Below are 19,998 nucleotides of genomic sequence, written 5' to 3'. Positions count from 1 at the left end.
TTATTATTGGCCACTGGAGGCACCGCTGTCGGTGCCTCTGAAACTAATTTAAACCTTTTTTTACAATGTAAAAATGATTACAATAATATAAAGCATATACTTATGACACAGAATATGTGTCATCGGTATCTTCTTTGTATTATCGTAATCATTAATGACAGGGGAGGCACTGCCTCCCCTGACTGCACGTCCCTGGTCCTGTCCCCTGATGCGGAAATGTTTATATACCATGTTTATGTACTTGTCCTACATTGTCTTGTACTGTAAGTTGTTTTCTTGTTTTGCTCATTTATTTATGTACCTTGTTAGGCATTGCGGAACCCTTGTGGTGCCATATACATAAAAATATTAATAATAATAATAATAATAATAATAATAATGACTGGATACTATGGGTCACAAGCCCACAGAAATAATTGTGCAAATGTATCTTTGAGATAACTTGTTTTTACTTCAAAGGCCAATATGATCTAACGTCAGTTAAGTAAGTGCCTTTGGAGACACCTAAAGAATTAATATATGTAATGCAAAATACTTAAGTATCTATAATGAATGTAAAGTACAGTAGCTTATTATACAAGGTACTGACAAAGGTACTACCATTACTTTACAAATTTTATGCATGTCCAAAACTGATTATTTAAGTAACTCTCTGCTTCAAGTAAGTATAAATGTGTTCCACTTATAGGGGGTCATTCCGAGTTGTTCGCTCGCTAGCTGATTTTAGCAGCATTGCACACGCTAGGCCTCCACCCTCTGGGAGTGTATCTTAGCTTAGCAGAATTGCGAACAAAAGATTAGTAGAATTGCAAATAGAAAAATCTTAGCAGTATCTGAGTAGCTCGAGACTTACTCCTACACTACGATCAGCTCAGCCCGTTTCGTTCCAGGTTTGACATCACAAACACGCCCTGCGTTCGGCCAGCCACTCCCCCATTTCTCCAGACACTCCCGCGTTTATCCCTGACACGCCTGCGTTTTTTAGCCAACGCCGGGAAAACGCTGAGTTGCCGCTCAGAAACGCTCCTTTCCTGTCAATCATTTACCGAACACCAGTGCGACTGAAAAGCGCCGCAGACGCTACAGCAAAACAGCTAAGTTTTTAGTAAAATAACTAAGCGCATGCGCTCTGCGTACCTTGCACATGCGCAGTAAGCGACTAATCGCAGTATAGCGAAAATCAGCAACGAGCGAACAACTCGGAATGACCCCCATACCCTTGTATCATTACTGTATTTAGGCTGGGATTACTTACCTCTCTGTTGTGGTGTGGTCAGAGGATAAAGCTGAACCATCACCTTCTACTTCAATCAGGTTATCTTGGGCCTGTAGAAACCATCTTTAATAATATCCACAAATGTATTTGGGATACGATAAATGTTCAATCCAAAAGACTAAAGAACTCCTTTTATGTTCAGTTTGCCAAAAAGACCCATTGTTGGCGTTATTTAACACCTTCTGAGTGTGGATGTACAGTTTAAGTAATGTATAAGTGGCGGGCGCAAGTTTAGGCTAACATGACTTACCATTGCACATAGCCTGGCTGGTAATTCACTAATATATAATCACTAACCAAGAAATCAGCTGTGGGTGCTTGAATCCAAGAGTGGATTCTTATTGGCTACCTGATTCTACATCAATGTAGGCATTACCAATTATAAGTGCAATATATCTAAACGATGTGGGTTACTGAACATTACCATGCCATTTCTATCCATTTTTTTTATTCCCTCCTAGTACTTGCTCTAAACTCTGTGTCAGAACAGGCTGTTTTTGTGAATCCGTTGGACTCAGACCAGCTGAAGGAGCAGATGCTCCTGAATGCAGGAAACAAGGAGGACGAAGATAATTCCTTTTCATACTGTATATTTGATTAACGGCAACAGATCTTAATGTAGTTGAAGAAAGTCTGTGACTAAGTAATTCAAGTTTGGCGAACTGTAGTGACTGAGGTCACTGGACTCCTGAAGAATGAAGTTGGTGAATGTAGAGAGAGGTGGTTTGTTGAATGATGAAGAGGCGTTGCGGAGGAACTATGACAAGGTCTGCAGGATGACGTAGAAGCGTGAGAAGAACTGCGAAGAATTGGTTTCTGGATGGTATGAGAACGTGAATGAAGAACTGTAAAGAATGTCCACTGAATGATACGAAGTCGTGACTGAAGAACTGTGAAGATGTGTTTGCTGGATGATGCGAAGATGTGGCTGAGGAACTGTGAAGATTTGTTTGCTGGATGATGCAAAGACGTGATTGGAGAACTGTGAAGATTGATTTGCTGGATGATGCGAAGGCATAAATGAACAACTGTGAAGATTGGTTTGCTGGATGATGCGAAGACGTGAATGAAGAACTGTAAAGATTGGTTTGCCAGATGCCGCAAAGACGTGAATGAAGAACTGTGAAGATCGTCCACTGGATGATACGAAGACGTGACTGAGAGACACAGGCAGAGGCTGGCGAACCACCACGGGACTCCGGAGAATCCGAAGATACCGGCAGGAGAGCAGTTACCCGTGACCGCATTCTGGGAAGCTGACGGGCACAATGCAGTGAGAGCCGGCTGACAACTTGAAGAGCAAAGATGGGACCAGAATACCTGGAGACGCACAGAGCAATCTGAGGGAGCACAGAGCTAGGGTACAGAGTAACTACAACAAAGCACTGGCACAGATTGCAAAATTTCCAGCCTATTTATTAGCAGCAAGGAAACAGGATTGGCTGACACTCACCCATTCACGCTCATTGGTGCTGCACTTGGTGTCCAACATGGCCGCCCCCTATGCTGCAGACACACATGAATGCAGTATGCCACTAGGTTTTCCCTCCTGCCTCCCGGAAGCTGCATCACTTCCGCCACTGTCCGTGCCATGTCCCCATGCGGCCACCCAGCACCGTGACCAGCCGCATTGGCAGAGGACAGTTCCCGGGACCCACGGTGGTAAGCACTCGCCGCATGACACTCTGCTGGTACTGGTACTGTCTGCAATGATTACTTCCTACACGTTTGAATCCGCAGGAGGCATTGCATTGCTTAAGTCAAAGAAGCTAAAGTTTGTCATCCTGCTCTTCTCTTGTGCCATTCGCTGTGTACTGCTTGTCAGTTTGTGCAGTGTGTTCTGCTTCTGTCAAATGAATCACCATTTTGGAATACTTAATGTGTGCAGTTGGTCATGTGAGTCATGGGAATGAGCACTTCAGAAAAGAAAATATAGTGCTAGTGTACACTGTACATTACCAAGCACTGCTAGTCAGAATAATTCTAATAAACATAGAGCAAAATCAAGGTTCTTGGAACACAAAAATACCAGCCCAACAATCAGTGTCTAGGTGATCTCGTCTCTGGTGGGTCCCTAATATTAAGGTTAGCCAAACCCCACCAAGTCGGTGAAGGCCAGTCTCCCCATGGCAGCATACTAACGAACAGCTATGGTGTTAGTGAGTGTTAATTAATTTCCAGAGAACCGAACCCCCCGAACATCACATTCCGAGCCAGAATCTGAGTCTGGCTCGGGACTTCCCGCCAGACTCGGAAACCAGAACGAGGCAAAATATCATCATATACTTGTTGGATTCTCACGGGTTTTGGATTCCATATAAACAGCCGTGCATCACCGCCATTTTCACTCTGGAGTTGGAGAGTGAGGGGGACAGACCTCTGTCTCTCTGAGGGTGGTGGTGTCGGGTGGAGACAGCTTGTGCTCTCTAGGAGTGCTGCTAGTGGTGCTGTCCTGTCACTGTGATGTTAGGGCTGCTGTCTTGGCTGTCACTGGTGTTTCATCATATGCTGTTATGGGTGCTGCAGCTGTAAATGGGTGTTGTTGCTGTCCTGGCTGTCACTGTGTTGTACAGGGGGCAGGGGCACTGTCCTCCTGTGTGCTGTAAAAATTCAGAGGTGCTGTTGTTAAAATATAGGCACACTAGTCCTGAATGCTGTTAAAATACAGGGGTGCTGGTCCAATATTGTATGCTGTAAAAATTCAGGGTTGCTTCTGTTGTTAAAATAAAAGCACACTGGTCCTGTATGCTGTGAAAATGCAGGGGTGCTGCTGTTAAAATAATATTACACTAGCCCTGTATGCTGTAAAAATTCAGGGGTGCAGTTGTTAAAATCAAAGCACACTGGTCCTGTATGCTGTAAATATACAGGGGTGCTGGCCCAGTCTTGTATGCAGTAAATATTCAGGGATGTAGTTGTGAAAATAAAAGCACACTGGTCCTGTTTGCTGTGAAAATACAGGGGTGCTGGCCCAGTATTGTATGCTGTAATAATTCGGGGGGTGCTTCTGTGTTAAAATAATATCACATTAGTCCTGTATGATGTAAGAATACAGGGGTGCTGTGAAAATAAAAGGGTACTACTCTGAGTGATGTAATAATAAAGAGGAGCGGTCCTGTGAAATGTAGAACAACAATTTGGAGGAAACAATAGTGGAAGATCAATAACCACTTCCAGTTCCTAGTACTAGTGCTGAAGCTGCTGAAGCCACTCTTCAAGACATTGACAATCTAATTCCATCAATGTCGTTTGCTAAGGCCAATACCCAATGTCATAGAGGGCATGTAGAATCCAAGAAGCAAAAATTAGTAATCAGAAAAAAATAGAAATTGTCTGATGACAATTGTAAAATTGGCAATATGCCATTCACGACACGAAGTGGCAAGAAAAGGCTAAGGCCTTGGCCTATGTTTATGACTGGTGGCTCATCTTCTCATAAGGATGGAAGCCCTCCTCCCTCTCGAAAAAAATTACAAAAATGAAGCTTGTTAAAGCACAGGAAATAACAACTGTGCGTTCAGAGATGTCACAAATCCCCAAGGAGAGTCCAAGTGTGTCCGTGATTGTGATGTCTAGGCCTTACCTTCACAACACTGTATGGGAAGAGGAGGCTTCTACCACCATTTACATGCCCCCTGCTAGGGCTGGAAGGAGCACCACCAGTCCAGTTGCTGATATTGAGATTGAGGATGTCACTGTATACGTACACCAGCATGAGGAGGATATTGGTGTAGCTGGCGCTGAGGAGGAAGTTGACGATGAGGATTCTGATGGTGATGTGGTTTCTTTGAATAAGGCACCAGTGGAGACAGCTGTTGTCCACGGAATGAGAAAGCACATTGTCATGCCTGGGCAAAATACCAAAATAGCCACCTCTTCGGTGTTGAATTTTTTCTACACAAATCCGGACAATAGGTGTCAAGCCGTGTGTTGCCTTTGTCAACCTGTAATAAGTAGGGGTTAGGATGTTAACCACCTAGGAATATCCTCCCTTATACGTTACCAGCATCATAAGTCATTGTCAAGTTTAGAAGCTTTGGGTAAGAGCGTAAGCAGTCCACTGACACCTAAATCCCTTCTTCCTGTTGTACCCAAGCTCCTACAAGCCACATCAACAACTCCCTCAATGTCAATTTCCTTCTCAGTAAGGAACATAAGTAGTCATGTAGGCCATGTCACTGGCCTGACTAACAAGTCCTCTCCTAAGCGGAATTCCTCCGGAGGATCCTTGAGTGGTACACCTACTGCTGCTGCTGTTGCTGCTGGGAGTCGATCATCATCCCAGAGGGGAAGTCGGAAGACCACTTGTACTACTTCAACTAAGCAATTGACTGTCCAACAGTCTTTTGTGAGGAAGATGAAATATGACAGCAGTCACTCTGTTGCAAAGTGGATTATTAAGGCCATAACAACTTTGCTGGTGTTACAGTTGATGGACGTGCTATGTCCCGAGTACCAAATCCCATATAGATTCCACTTCACTAGGCAAGCGATTCCCACACTGTACAGGGACATTAAGAAAAGTGTCCTCAGTGTCCTGAAAAATGCGGTTGTATCCAGTGTTCACTTAAACATGGACATGTGGACAAGTGGAGCAGGACAAACTAAGGACTGTGACAGCCCACTGGGTAGATGTATTGCCTCCCGCAGCAACAACAGCAGCGGCACCAGTAGCAGCATCTCATATACGCCAACTAGTTCATAGGCAGGCTTCGCTGTGTATCACCGGTTTCTGTAAGAGGCACACCGCTGACATCCTTTTACGGAAACTGAGGGACATCATCGCACAATGGCTTACCCCACTTAGACTCTCCTGGGGATTTGTGATATCAGGCAACGCCACCAAAATTGTGCGTGCATTACATCTGGGCAAATTCCAGTACGTCCCATGTTTTGCACATACAATTAATTTGTTGGTGCAGATTATTTGTTAAAATGACAGAAGCGTGCAGGAGATGCAGTCGGTGCCCCGAAAAATTGAGGGCCACTTTTGACATTCAGCGTGCCGAAGACTGGAGTGCCAGCAAACACTCCTGAACCTGCCCTGCCATCACCTGAAGCAAGAGGTAGTTATGAGGTGGAATTCAACACTCTATATGCTTCAAAGGATGGAGGAGCAGCAAAAGGCCATTCAAGCCTATACATCCACCTATGATATAGACAATGGAGGGGGAATGCACCTGAAGTGCAGTGGAGAGTGATTTCCGTGTTGTGCAAGGTTCTCCAACCCTTCGAATTTGCCACACGTGAAGTCAGTTCAGACACTGCCAGCTTGAGTCAGGTCATTTCCCTCATCAGGCTTTTGCAGAAGTAACTGGAGAAATTGAAGGAGAAGCTAAGACGGAACGATCCCGCAAAGTATGTGGGACTTGTGGATGGAGCCCTTCATTCGCTTTGCCAGTATTCAAGGGTGGTCAATCTGTTGAAATCAGAGCACTAAGGTACATTTTGGCCACCGTGCTTGATCCTAGGTTTAAAGCCTACGTTGTATCTCTATTTCCAGCAGACACAAGTCTGCAGAGGTGCAAAGACCTGCTGGTGATAAAATTGTCAACTCAAGCGGAACGTGAACCGTCAGCAGCTCCTCCATTTTCTCCCGCAACTGGGACTGCAAGGAAAAGGATAAAATTTCCTAGCCCACCCGCTGGCGGTGATGAAGGGCAGTCAGGAGCAAGTGTTGACATCTGGTCTGGACTGAATGACCTGCCAACAATTACTGACGTCTACTGTGACTGCATATGATGCTGTCACCATTGAAGGAATGGTGGAGGATTATATCGGTTACAGCATCCAAGTAGGCATGTCAGACAGTCTGTTTGTATACTGGCAGTGGCGGATTTAGGGGGGGGGCACTCGGGCCCGTGCCCCCCCTGTCATTTGGGAACACCCCCCCCCCCTGTGCCGCCGCCGCCGCATAGGGAGATGACGGGCGCCCGCTGAGATTGTGTTACCAGCGGGCGCCCGTCTCCCTGCACAGCGGCAGCCGGAGGCAGGAGCTCAGTACTGAGCTCCGGCTTCCGGCGCTGTCACTGTGCGCTATGGGAGAGACGTCAGTCATGACGTCTCTCTCATAGTGCTGAGTGACTGAGGAGCGGACGCCAGGAGGAGGACTGCAGCGGCGCGGGAACGGGGCTCAGTAAGTATGTTTTTTATTTCCTTAATGCATCTACCGGGGGCTAACTATGGGGGACATTACTACTGGGGGCTAACTATGGGGGACATTACTACTGGGGCCAACTATGGGGGACATTACTACTGGGGGCTAACTATGGGGGACATTACTACTAGGGGGCATCAACAAGGGGCATTACTACTGGGGGGTCAAACTACTGGGGGCATTATAACTGGGGCATCTACTGGGGGCATCACTACTGAGGGGTCATCTATTGGGGGCAGCTACTGGGGGCCATCTACTGGGGGCATTACTACAGGGGGGTCATCTATTGGGGCAAACTCGTAGGGGGGCATTACTACTGGGGGGTCATCTATTGGGGGCAGCTACTGGGGGACATTTTTCCTGGGGGGCATCTACTGGGGGCATTGTTACTGGGGGGCATCTACTGGGGGCGTTACTACTGGCGGGTCATCTATTGGGGGCAAACTCCTAAGGGGCATTACTACTGGGGGCAAACTACTGGAGGACATTATTACTAAGGGGCATCTACTGGGGGCAAACTGCTGGGGGACATTATTACTGGGGGGGCATCTTCTGGGGGCCAACTACTGGGGGACTATTACTGGGGGCCAACTACAAAGGTGCTAACTACTGGCGGTGTAACTACAGGGGCATTACTACTGGCGGCTTAACTACAGGGGCATTACTACTTGGGGGCTAAACTAAAGGGGGGGTAAACTACTGGGGTCATGACTGCAGGGGAATTACCACTGGGGGCATAATGACTGGGGGCATTACTACAGGCAACATTACTACTAGGGGCAATACGGCATTGCATAAGGGGCACCGCTACTATGTGGTCTATATAAGGGGCACTACCAGTACAGTGAACATTGCATAATGAGCGCTACAACTGTGGGCATTGTATAAGAAGCGCCACCTCACATGCACCGAAGCCGCACGCAAATGTACTTGCCCCTTCCATGGTGCCCCCCCTATCATTTTCTTCTGGATCCGCCCCTGTATACTGGCAGGATAAAAAGGCAATTTGGAGGTCCTTGCACAAACTGGCTTTATTTTACCTAAGTTGTCCCCCTCCAGTATGTACTCCGAAAGAGTGTTTAGTGCAGCCGGTAACCGTGTCAGCGATCAGCGTAGGAGGTTACTTCCACAAAATGAGGAGAAGATGATGTTCATCAAAATGAATTATAAATTCCTCCAGGAAGACCTTTACCCTTAATTGCCTCCAGAAAGTACACAGGGACCTGTGATGGTGGATCCCAGTGGGGACGAATTAATACTTTGTGAGGATGAGGATGTACACACTGAAAGGGGTGAGGAATCAGAGGATGAGGATGACATCTTGCCTCTGTAGAGCCAGTTTGTGCAAGGAGAGATTAATTGCTTCTTTTTGGTGGGGGAATTAATTGCTTATTTTTTTGTGGGGACCCAAACAAACCAATCATTTCGTCCACAGTCGCGTGGCAAAGCTTGTCACTGAAATGATGGGGTTTGTTAAAGTGTGCATGTCCTGTTTATACAACATAAGAGTAGGTGGGAGGGCCCATGTACAATTCCATCTTGCACCTCTTTTTTTTTCCAATATGTGCTCTTTGGGGCCTAGTTTTTAAAAACTGCCATACTGTGCCACTCCTAGATGGGCCAGGTATTTGTGCCGCCCACTTGTGTCGCTTAGCTTAGTCATCTTTCTTTGTGGAACTACAAGTCTCAGCATGGCAGCACCTCTTACTACAGATAGAGCCATGTTTATCTTGGCCTTTAATAGGATTAATTGAGCCAGTTCAGTCAGACTTAATCCCCTGCTGTAATGACTTAATCCCCTGATGTATTGTTCCCTCTGTATTGTATTGCAGCTTAGAACAATAGATGAAGGGCTTATGTTAATAAACCATGGTGTGCCTAGGCACCAAAAAGAAGTCAAGATAAATGTGGTTCAATCTGTATATGTGTAATTACGGTGTGCAGTCCAAGATCCCCCTCCCTTATGTTCTCTATATTGTGTACATAAGACAGGTCAGGACACCTTCAGGTTGAGGTAGCACTCCATCTGCCAAGAATGTTTTTAACTATTATTGGTCTCTAGTGTTCACAGACTGTATATTGAAAGGCATATTGAGAGTAAGTGCTACAAATTTGTACAATTAGTCTGTTTTAGGGATGAGTTTGAGGTGTGGTGCCCCCTAGGTTGGTATGGCTAGGCTGCTTTGAAGTGACACATTATAACATTCAATTTAGCACTTTTTTAAACACTTTCAAATAATTATCCTACTAATACTACACTTTTTAGCATTTTAACACCTTTTACCTGTGTAAAACATTAACACATAGCTTTTCCTAGGGTGTAGTACTTCCTAATTAACACTAGAGATATGCGGCAAACACTTTTCAGGATTTGTGTTTTAGTTTTGGATCTGGATCCCTGCTCATGCTTTGGATCTGGATTGGTTTTGACAAAACCACCCTTTCAGATTTTGGTTTTGGATCTGGATGATTTAAAAAAAAAAAATTCCAGTCTATTCTGAAAACCTTACACCTCACAATATTGTTTTTAGGCTAAAAGGTTGCACAGAGGTAACTGGATGACTAAGCTAAGCGACACAAGTGGGTGGCACAAACACCTGGCCCATCTAGGAGTTGCACTGTAGTGTCAGACAGGATGGCAGTTTTAAAAACTAGGCCCCAAAGAGCACATAATGCAAGAGAAAGAGGTGCAACGAGGTAGCTGGATGACTAAGCTAAGTGACACAAGTGGGTGGCACAAACACATGGCCCATCTAGGAGTGGCACTGCAGTGGCAGACAGGATGGCAGCATTAAAAACTAGGCCCCAAAGAGCACATATTTCAAAGAAAAAAAAGAGGTGTAAGATGGAATTGTCCTTGGGTCCTCCCACCCTCCCTTATGTTGTATAAACAGGACATGCACAGTTTAATAAACCCATCATTTCACCAACAGGTAGTCCCCCTGGAAACACGACTGTGGCTGAAATGATTGGTTTGTTTGGGCCCCCACCAAAAAAGAAGCAATAAATCTTTCCTTGCACAAACTGGCTCTACAGTGGCAAGATGTCGTCCTCATCCTCAGATTTTTCCCCAGGCCCCCTTCAGTGTTTACATCCTAATCCTCACAGAGAAATAATATTCAAACAAAACCACACCATTTAGGTGTCAGTGGACTGCTTATGCTATTACCCAACGTTTCTGAACTTGTCAATGACTATGATAAATGCGCTGCAGGTGACATATAAGGGGGGATGTTCCCAGGTGGTTAACGTACATACCCCTACTTATTATGGATTGACAAATGCAACAGATGTCTTGACACCAGTTGACCGGATTTGTGGAGAAATAATTCCACATCGAAGAGGTGGCTTTTTTGGTATTTTGCCCAGGCATGACAATGGGCTTTTTCTTCCCATGGCCAACAACTATCTCCACTGGTGCCTTATTCAAACAAACCACATCACAGTCAGAATCCTAATTGTCAACTACCTCCACAGCGCCAGCTACACCCATAACCTCCTCATCCTGGTTTACTTCTACTCTACAGTGACATCCTCAATCTCAATATCATCAACTGGACTGGCGGTGCTCCTCCCAGCACTTGCAGGGGGCGTGCAAATGGTGGTAGGAGCCTCCTCTTCCCATACAGTGTTGTGAAGGTCAGGCCTAGACATTGCAACCACGGACAGTGCCAGCATCCCTGTATTTTCACAATACCCCTGTAATTTTAGAGCATACAAGAAAGGGCCAGTGTACATTGATTTTCACTGCACCCTAGAATAATTACAGCATACAAGACAGGGCCAGTGTACTTTGATTTTCATTGCACCCTAGAATAATTACAGCAAGACTGAGACCTATACTCTCTGTTATAAGCCTGCTGCTTATCGATAGGGAACCACGGTCTATTTGGGACACTATTTGGCAAGCCCCTGTGAAAGACCTTGCTCTGGGTGACTTGCAGCCCAGTATCAACATGGGAAAACTCAACCAGTGAGAGGATCTCCATTGCTATACAGGAGTGCTAACCTATTGGAGGATCCATTCAAGTGGAACTGCATAGTACCAGCATGAGAAAACCTAACCAGTGAGAGGATCTCCAGTGCTATACAGGAGTGCTAACCTATTGGAAGACTCGTTCAAGTGGAACTGGTAATTCTGGTACAAAAATTTCCCTAAGAACCAGGCTTTTTCAAAATATTTTTCCCAGCAATTCTAAACAAAAGTTTTTATATCATCTAGCAGTGTTGCTCCTTGCCCTACCACTATTGGTGTTTTTTATTCATATCTATTTTTTTATTTTTTTCTGTTGCAACAGTATATTTATACACACAATATACTTTTCCATATATGTATGTGATATATATGACTAGGAATACTTCTGTTGAATAAATTTTGATTGTTCTATTTTTAGCGCTGAATTTCTTTATTTCTTTGTTGTTTTACCTATGGGGTCTGACTAGCCCTTTATATTCAGCAGCTGGAAGTCTCACAGCACCTGTCAGTGCCAATTCTACCTTGGTAGTTTTTCTTCACACAAGAAAGGGCCAGTGTACATTGATTTTCACTGCACCCTAGAATAATTACAGCATACAAGACAGGACCAGTGTACATTGATTTTGATTGCACCCTAGAATAATTACAGCATACAAGACAGGGCCAGTATGCATTTATTTTCACTGCACCCTAGAATAATTACAGCATACAAGACAGGGCCAGTGTACATTGATTTTCACTGCACCCCTGAATTTTTACAACATACAGGGCCAGTGTAATGTTATTTGAACAGCAACACCCCTATATTTTACAGCATACAAGGGCAGTGTGCTTTTAATTTTTAACAACTGCACCTCTGAATTTTTACAACATACAGGGCCAGGAGCACCTCTATATTTTAAAGCATACAGCAGTGTGCTTTTAATTTTTAACAACTACACCCCTGCATTTTTACAACATACAGGGCCAGGTAATGTTTTTTGAACAGCAGCACCCCTTTACTCTGCAGCATACAGCAGTGTGCTTTTAATTTTTACTGCACCCCTGAATTTTTACAACATTCAGGGCCAGCAGCACCCCTATATTTTACAGCATACAGCAGTGTGATTTAAATTTTTAACAACTGCACCCCTGAATTTTTACCACATACAGGGCCAGTGTAATGTAATTTTAACAGCAACAACCATATATTTTACATCATACAGCAGTGTGAATTTAATTTTTAATTGCACCCCTAAATGTTTACAACATTCAGGACCAGACGCACCCCTATAGTTTACAGCATACAGCAGTGTGCTTTTACAGTATTTTTTAATTGCACCCCTGAATTTTTACAACATACAGGGCTGGCAGCACCCTTATATTTTACAGCTTACAGGAGCATTGTGCTTTTCATTTTTAACAACTGCACCTCTGAATTTTTACAACATACAGTGCCAGTGTAATGTTATTTAAACAGCAATACCCCTATATTTTACAGCATACAAGAGCAGGGGGCTTTTAATTATTAACAACTGTACCTCTGAATGTTTACAACATACAAGGCCAGCAGCACCCCTATATTTTACAGCATACAGTAGCGTGAGTTAAATTTTTAACTGCACCTCCAAATTTTTACAACATACAGGGCCAGCAGCACCCCTATATTTGAAAGCATACTGGAGCAGTGTGCTCTTAATTTTTAACAACTGCACTCCTGAATTTTTACAACATACAGGGCCAGTGTAATGTTATTTGAACAGCAACAACCCTATATTTTACAGCATACAGCAGTGTGCTTTTAATTTTCAACTGCACCACTGAATTTTTACAACATACAGGGCCGGCAGCACCCCTATAATTTACAGCATACAGGAGCAGTGTGTTTTAATTTTTAACAATGGCACCTCTGAATTTTTACAACATACATGGCCAGCAGCACCCCTATATTTTAAAGCATACAGCAGCAGTGTGCTTTTAATTTTTAGCAACTGCACCCTGGAATTTTTACAACATACCCTATATTTTCCAGCATACAAGAGGACATTGGCCCTGCACCCTGTACAACAAAGTAACAGCCAGGACAGCAACACCCATGTACAGCTGCAGCACATGAAACACCAGTGACAGCCAGGACAACACTCCTAACATAGGACAGGTACACCACAGTGACTGCAGCAGCACCCCTGCAGAGCACACACTAATCCCACCCAACGCCACCACCCACAGAAAGAGACAGAGGTCTGCCTCCCTCACTCACTCTCCAAGTCCAGAGTGAAAATGGCGGTGACACGAGGCTGTTTATATGGAATCCAAATCTCTCGAGAATCCAACAGCGGGGATGATGACGTTTTGCCTCTTTCTGGTTTCCGAGTTTGGTGGGAAGTCTCGAGCTGGGCTCGGGACATGATGTTCGAGGGGTTCGGTTCTCAGGGAACCAAACCCGCTCATCTCTACTACAAAGGTAAAGTGTTTGCATTCTTAACCATTTATATCTACAGAGAAAGGAGTGGGACCTGTTACTATGGTATATATGTTCTATAGCAGAGGTTCTCAAACTCGGTCCTCAGGACCCCACACAGTGCATGTTTTGCAGGTAACCCAGCAAGTGCACAGGTGTATTAATTACTCACTGACCCATTTTAAAAGGTCCACAGGTGGAGCTAATTATTTCACTTGTGATTTGTGAGGAGACCTGCAAAACATGCACTGTGTGGGGTCCTGAGGACCGAGTTTGAGAACCTGTGTTCTATAGCACTTCTATAGAGTGTCCAAGTTGTTTGGTATATTTTATAATATATTTGAGTATAGATATTTACTGTATCTTAACAAAAAAAGTCATATCCCCAGGAGAACAGTTGTTTTCATCTTGACAAACAGTAGATTTATGCAGCTTATATAATATTTGTTCAAGGCAGTAAAAAATAAATATTGCTTCAATCCTCCAACCACGGGTCCCCAGGGATACAACAAAAAAGATTTTGCATTACTGGAGTTGCTCTCAATATTTATTTTATTATTCTTTTTAAAGAGTAAAAATCAATAAGACAGCAGCATGGAAATGATTAGTGTTGGAATTTGGAGACTTCTTCTGAACTATGTTGCCTATTTCAGACAGGGCCTAAATGAACGTGATTGTAGTTAATATTTCCCACAAGGGCTGAGGTTTACATGCATGGCCACTGTTGCTTCTTAAAAGCATAATAGAGTTTGACTTTCAGAAATAGTGAAGTACAATAAGTGTGTGTTTCCATATTTGTGACTGAGATAGACCTACAGTAAGAGAGAAGGGGGACTGTGCGCAGGCTTTAATCAGGCCCGTTTCTCTCCAGCAGGTCAGTAGACTCTGACATTGTGCCAGAGTCTACGATGCATGTGCAGGTCTCCGGGAACATGGCACCTGCACCATATTCCCAGTGACATCTCTATTGCGCATGCGCGAATCACCGGAAAATGGCTGCGGTAGCCATTTTCCCAGTGATTTCTGCAGCTCTGCAGCCAGCGCCAGGCCAACGGAGCAGTAAGTATAAATAAATGGGTGCAGGGTGTACAGAGTGTTGGCCCCCATGGACCCAGGGGTACGTGTGCATCGCACAACTTGCACCCATCATAGATACACCAGTGCCTACAGCACAGTACACACATATGCAGATACAGCTGTCAGGAAGCATATCTCTTAACTACTGGTGCTGGAAGGCTGCTGCTATGAGATGTAATGATGATGATCAGCCACACTAGTTATGCACTGCTGATTGGCTAATTGCATCTTGACTACAGATGAGTGGGTTTGGTAATCAGAACTGAAACCCCCCACCCGAACATCATGTTTCGACTCGGATCCCAGAATGAGGCAAAACATCATCATCCCACTGTTGGTTTCTCATGGGTTTAGGATTTCATATAAGGAGCTGCACATCACCAACATTTTCACTCCGTACTTGGACAGTGAGGCAGACAGACCTCTGTCTCTCTCTGTGGGTGGTGGCATCAGTATGTGCTCTGTAGGGGTGCTGTTCCTGTCACTGTGGTTTCCCCGTGCTGTTAGGGGTGCTGTCCTGGCTGTCACTGGTGTTTCATGTGCTGTTAGGGGTGCGGAAGCTGTACATGGGTGTTGCTGTCCTTGTGTCAGTGTGTTGTACAGTGGGCAGGGGCATTGTCCACCTGTATGCAGTGAAAATACAGGGGTGCTGGCTGTAAAAATTCAGGGGTGCAGTGTAAATAAATGTTCACTGGCCATGTCTTGTATACTGTAAATATTATGAGATGCTGCTGTGAAAATAAATGTACACTGACTCTGTCTTATATGCTGTAAAAATTCTGGGGGGCCGCTGTTAACATAAAAGTACACTTGTCCTGTATGCTGTAAAAACACAGTGGTGCTGCTGTTAACATAACAGTACACTGGTCCTGTATGCTGTAAAAATACCAGGGTGCTGCTGTAAAAATAAAAGTACACTGGTCCTATATGCTGCAAAAATACTAAGGTGCTGCTGTTAAAATAAAATTACACTGGTCCTGTAAAAATACAGGGGTGCTGCTGTTAACATAAAAGTACACTGGTCCTGTATGCTGTAAAAATACAGGGGTTCTGCTGTTAAAATAAATGTACACTGGTCCTGTATGCTGCAAAAATACAGGGGTGCTGCTGTTAACAAAAAAGTACACTGGTCCTGTATGCTGTAAAAATACAGGGGTGCTGCTGTTAAAATAAAAGTACACTGGTCCTGTATGGTGCAAAAATACAGGGGTGCTGCTTTTAAAATAAAAGTACACTGGTCCTGTATGCTGCAAAAATACAGGGTGCTGCTGTTAACATAAAAGTACATTGGTCCTGTATGCTGTAAAAATACATGGGTTCTGCTGTTAAAATAAAGGTACACTGGTCCTGTATGCTGTAAAAATACAGGAGTGCTGCTGTTAAAATAAAAGTACACTGTTCCTGTATGCTGTAAAATATAGGGGTGCAGTGAAAATCAATGTACACCCACCTTGTCTTGTATGCTCTAAAATTACAGGGGTGTTGTGAAAAGACTGGGGTGCTGGCACTGTTCGCAGTTGTGATGTTTAGGTCTGACCTTCACAATACTGTATGGGGAGAGGAGGCTCCTACCACCATTTGCATGCCCTCTGTAAGTGCTGGAAGGGGCACCGCCAGTCCAGTTGCTGATATTGAGATTGAGGATGTCACTGTAGAAGTACACCAGGATGAGGAGGATAAGGGTGTAGCTGGCGCTGTGGCGGAAGTTGACCATGAGGATTCTGATGGTGATTTGGTTTGTTTGAATAAGGCACCAGTGGAGACAGTTGTTGGGCATAGGATGAAAAAGCCCATTGTCATGCCTGGGCAAAATACCAAAAAAGCCACCTCTTCGGTGTGGAATTATTTCTCCACAAATCCAGACAACAGGTGTCAAGCAATGTGTTGCCTTTGTCAATCCATAATAAGTAGGGGTAAGGACGTTAACCACCTGGGTACATCTGCCCTTATACGTCACCTGCAATGCATTCATCATAAGTCATTGTCAAGTTCAGAAACTTTAGGTATAGCGTAAGCAGTCCACTGACACCTAAATGGTGTTGTTTGTTTGAATATTATCTCTGTGAGGATGAGGATGTAAACACTGAAGGGGAGGATCTGTGGATGAGGACGACATCTTGCCACTGAAGAGCCAGTTTGTGCAAGGAGAGATTAATTGCTTCTTTTTTGGTGGGGGCCCAAACAAACCATTCATTTCAGCCACAGTCATATTGGCAGACTCTGTCGCTGAAGTTTTTGGTTTGTTAAAGTGTGCATGTCCTGTTTATACAACATAAGGGTGGGTGGGAGGGCCCAAGGACAATTCCATCTTGTGCCTCTTTTCTTTGCCACATCATTCCAGGGGTGCTGCCCTATATGCGCTGCTGCTCCTCTGCCCTATCAGTCCAGGGGTGCTGCCTCACTGCCATTTAAGTCCAGGGGTGCTGTTGCCTGACTGCTGTGCAATTCTCCAGGGGTGCTGCCTATGCTGTATAAGTCCAGGGGTGCTTCCATATAATTCCAGGGGTGCTTGCGTACTTGATCCTAGGTTTAAAAGAAAGCCTAGAGCAGATATGAAAAAAGCTTCAACATCACAAACAGATTTGTGAAAACATAGCCGCAAAAGTGTAAATGGAAATTGCTAATTTGACAAAGTGTTTTGTAATAAAGTTGGGAGAGACCACATTTGTGGTCAAAGTCAGTGTGACTCAGAAGAGACAGAATCATAATCCAGTGCAACTGCCGGAGAGGTAAAAAGAAAGCTTTTCTGCTGGAGCATTAGAGAGAAGTTCTTCTCATTTATTTCATGTTAGGGACTCGCTCAAATGAAAGGCTCCAATTAGTCAACCTTAATTTTGATTTATTATCGATTTATTTTTTTTTGGGGGGGGGATAATTTGGATCATTTTGGTATTATTTATTTACAAGATGCGCATTTGTTGTACAGGGTTCTATTCCTAAGGGCTGCGTAGTGTTATCGCAAGACCTTGCAGTGTTAGAATACAGAGTTTCAGTGATCTTGCATTGCATCAGCTTTCCATTGCACTGCAGCACTAGATGGGCCAGGAGCTCCTGTGAGGCACAAACAGTGACTGAATAAGGCCCAGTATTATTTATTTATTAACAGATTGTTTTATAGCGCAGCAAATTTCGTTGCACTTTATATGGAGTCTCATGGTGACTTACAGCCAGGAAGATGTCTGGCTTGCCAGGCTGAAGCATGCTGTGGGCACAGATGTTAGCATTGCTTCCTCCCACAGTCCTACTTATAGTATGAAATTATTTTCGACTGTAGAGTGGTAAACTCCACTAGGGCAGGGGCTCAATAACAAAAAATTAATTGCACAGTCCTGCTTAGTACTGTACCAAACCCACCCAAACTCAACTTGTCCATCCGGGACTGCTGTGGGGGCTCAGGAGGGGCTGCTAAAACATCTAGGAGGCTGCTTTATTTAAAAATGAAATATGAAAAAAATAAACAAGACGCACAGGTATGCTCACATGCGTGTAACTGGTAGCTGCGTAAAACAAAAATAAGGCATCTGCCACAAAATATGTAAATAAAAATGCAATAAAAAAATGAAAATAAAAGAAACCATGAGATTTTCACAAAATAACTCTGCAGGGGAAAATATCCAATCTTGATCCTGTGGTATACACCAGTTTATCTGCATCCCAGCATTAAATCCAAGATTATTTTAATCCCTGAAAATGCAGAAGGCGGTACAAATTTGGAGGCTTTGGCCCCTAGTTTTTCAGTTTTATCCAGTAATGTGGGAATTATATATTTGGTTGAAGTCCTTTCCGTTCCACACCAATATAGGAGTGGAGGTGACAGCCTGTGTGGTGTTCCTGATTGCGTGTTCCTCTCTAATTTTTAATTACCTTCTTGACACTGTCCTCTTCCCTCTTATCATAATGTGAAAAGTCATCAAAGAAGGACGTGGTATGTTTGTAGCTAGCTATGATTTGGAGAGCTTTTTCCAGGGGGACTACCTGTTGCTGAAATGATGGGTTTATTAAACTGTGCATGTCCTGTTTAAACAAAATAAGGGTGGGTGTGAGGGCCCAAGGACAATTCCATCTTGTACCTCTTTTCTTTCTTTGCATTATGTGATCTTTGGGGCCTAGTTTTTAAAACTGACATCCTCTCTGCCACTGCAGTGTCATTCCTAGATGGGCCAGGTGTTTGTGCCACCTACTTGTGTTACTAAGCTTAGTCATATAGCGACCTCGATGCAACCTTTTGGCCTAAAAACAATATTGTCATGTGTTCAGAATAGACTGGAAATTAGTGGAAATTAATGTTATTGAGGTTAATAATATTTTAGGATCAATATTACCCCCAAATTCTGTGATTTATCTGTTTAAAAAAAACAAAAAACATCCAGTTCCAAAACTGAAACCCAAAAGGGTGGTTTTGGCAAAAACCAATCCAGATCCAGTGGAGATCCAGATCTAAAACCAAAACACAAAACCCGAAAAGTGTCTGCCGCACATCTCTAATCTTGACCCATCCAACTGAATTCATTAGTGTGGTTGTGTATTATATAGTCACAGCTTTTTATTCACATTACTTTATTTTGATATTTGCATTTGGACTGTGGCAGGAAAGAAGATTCCCATTTGTTTGTTTTTTTGTTTTTTTAAAGGAAGAAACATTTGTATTTAATTTAAATAAATGGTTAAATATGATCACATTTTTAATGACACTATCAAGGCATTATTCTCTCATATACGTATGTGACATGTAAATATATTATTATATTGTATACATATAGACTAATGTGACTAACATTTATGTCTATGCTTCCTTTGGGTGTGGAATGAGTTGCCAGCGCTTGGGATACTGGTGCTTGGGATACAGGTGCTTGGGATACCGGCGTCGGGATCTCGAACGCCGGAATGCTGGCAGCGGGGCGAGAGCAAAAAAGTCCCTTGCGGGCTCGCTTCGCTCGCCATGCTACGAACACGATGGCACTCTACACGTGCCATGCTATTTATTTTCCCTCCAGGGGTGTCGTTGACACCCCAAGAGAGAGATTAGGTGTCGTATACTGGCTGTCGGGATTATGGTGTCAGTATACTGAGTG

This window comes from Pseudophryne corroboree, chromosome 2 (assembly GCF_028390025.1).
Source record: "Pseudophryne corroboree isolate aPseCor3 chromosome 2, aPseCor3.hap2, whole genome shotgun sequence".
NCBI classification, from domain to species: Eukaryota; Metazoa; Chordata; class Amphibia; order Anura; family Myobatrachidae; genus Pseudophryne; species Pseudophryne corroboree.
This window is presented reverse-complemented; position numbering follows the sequence as displayed.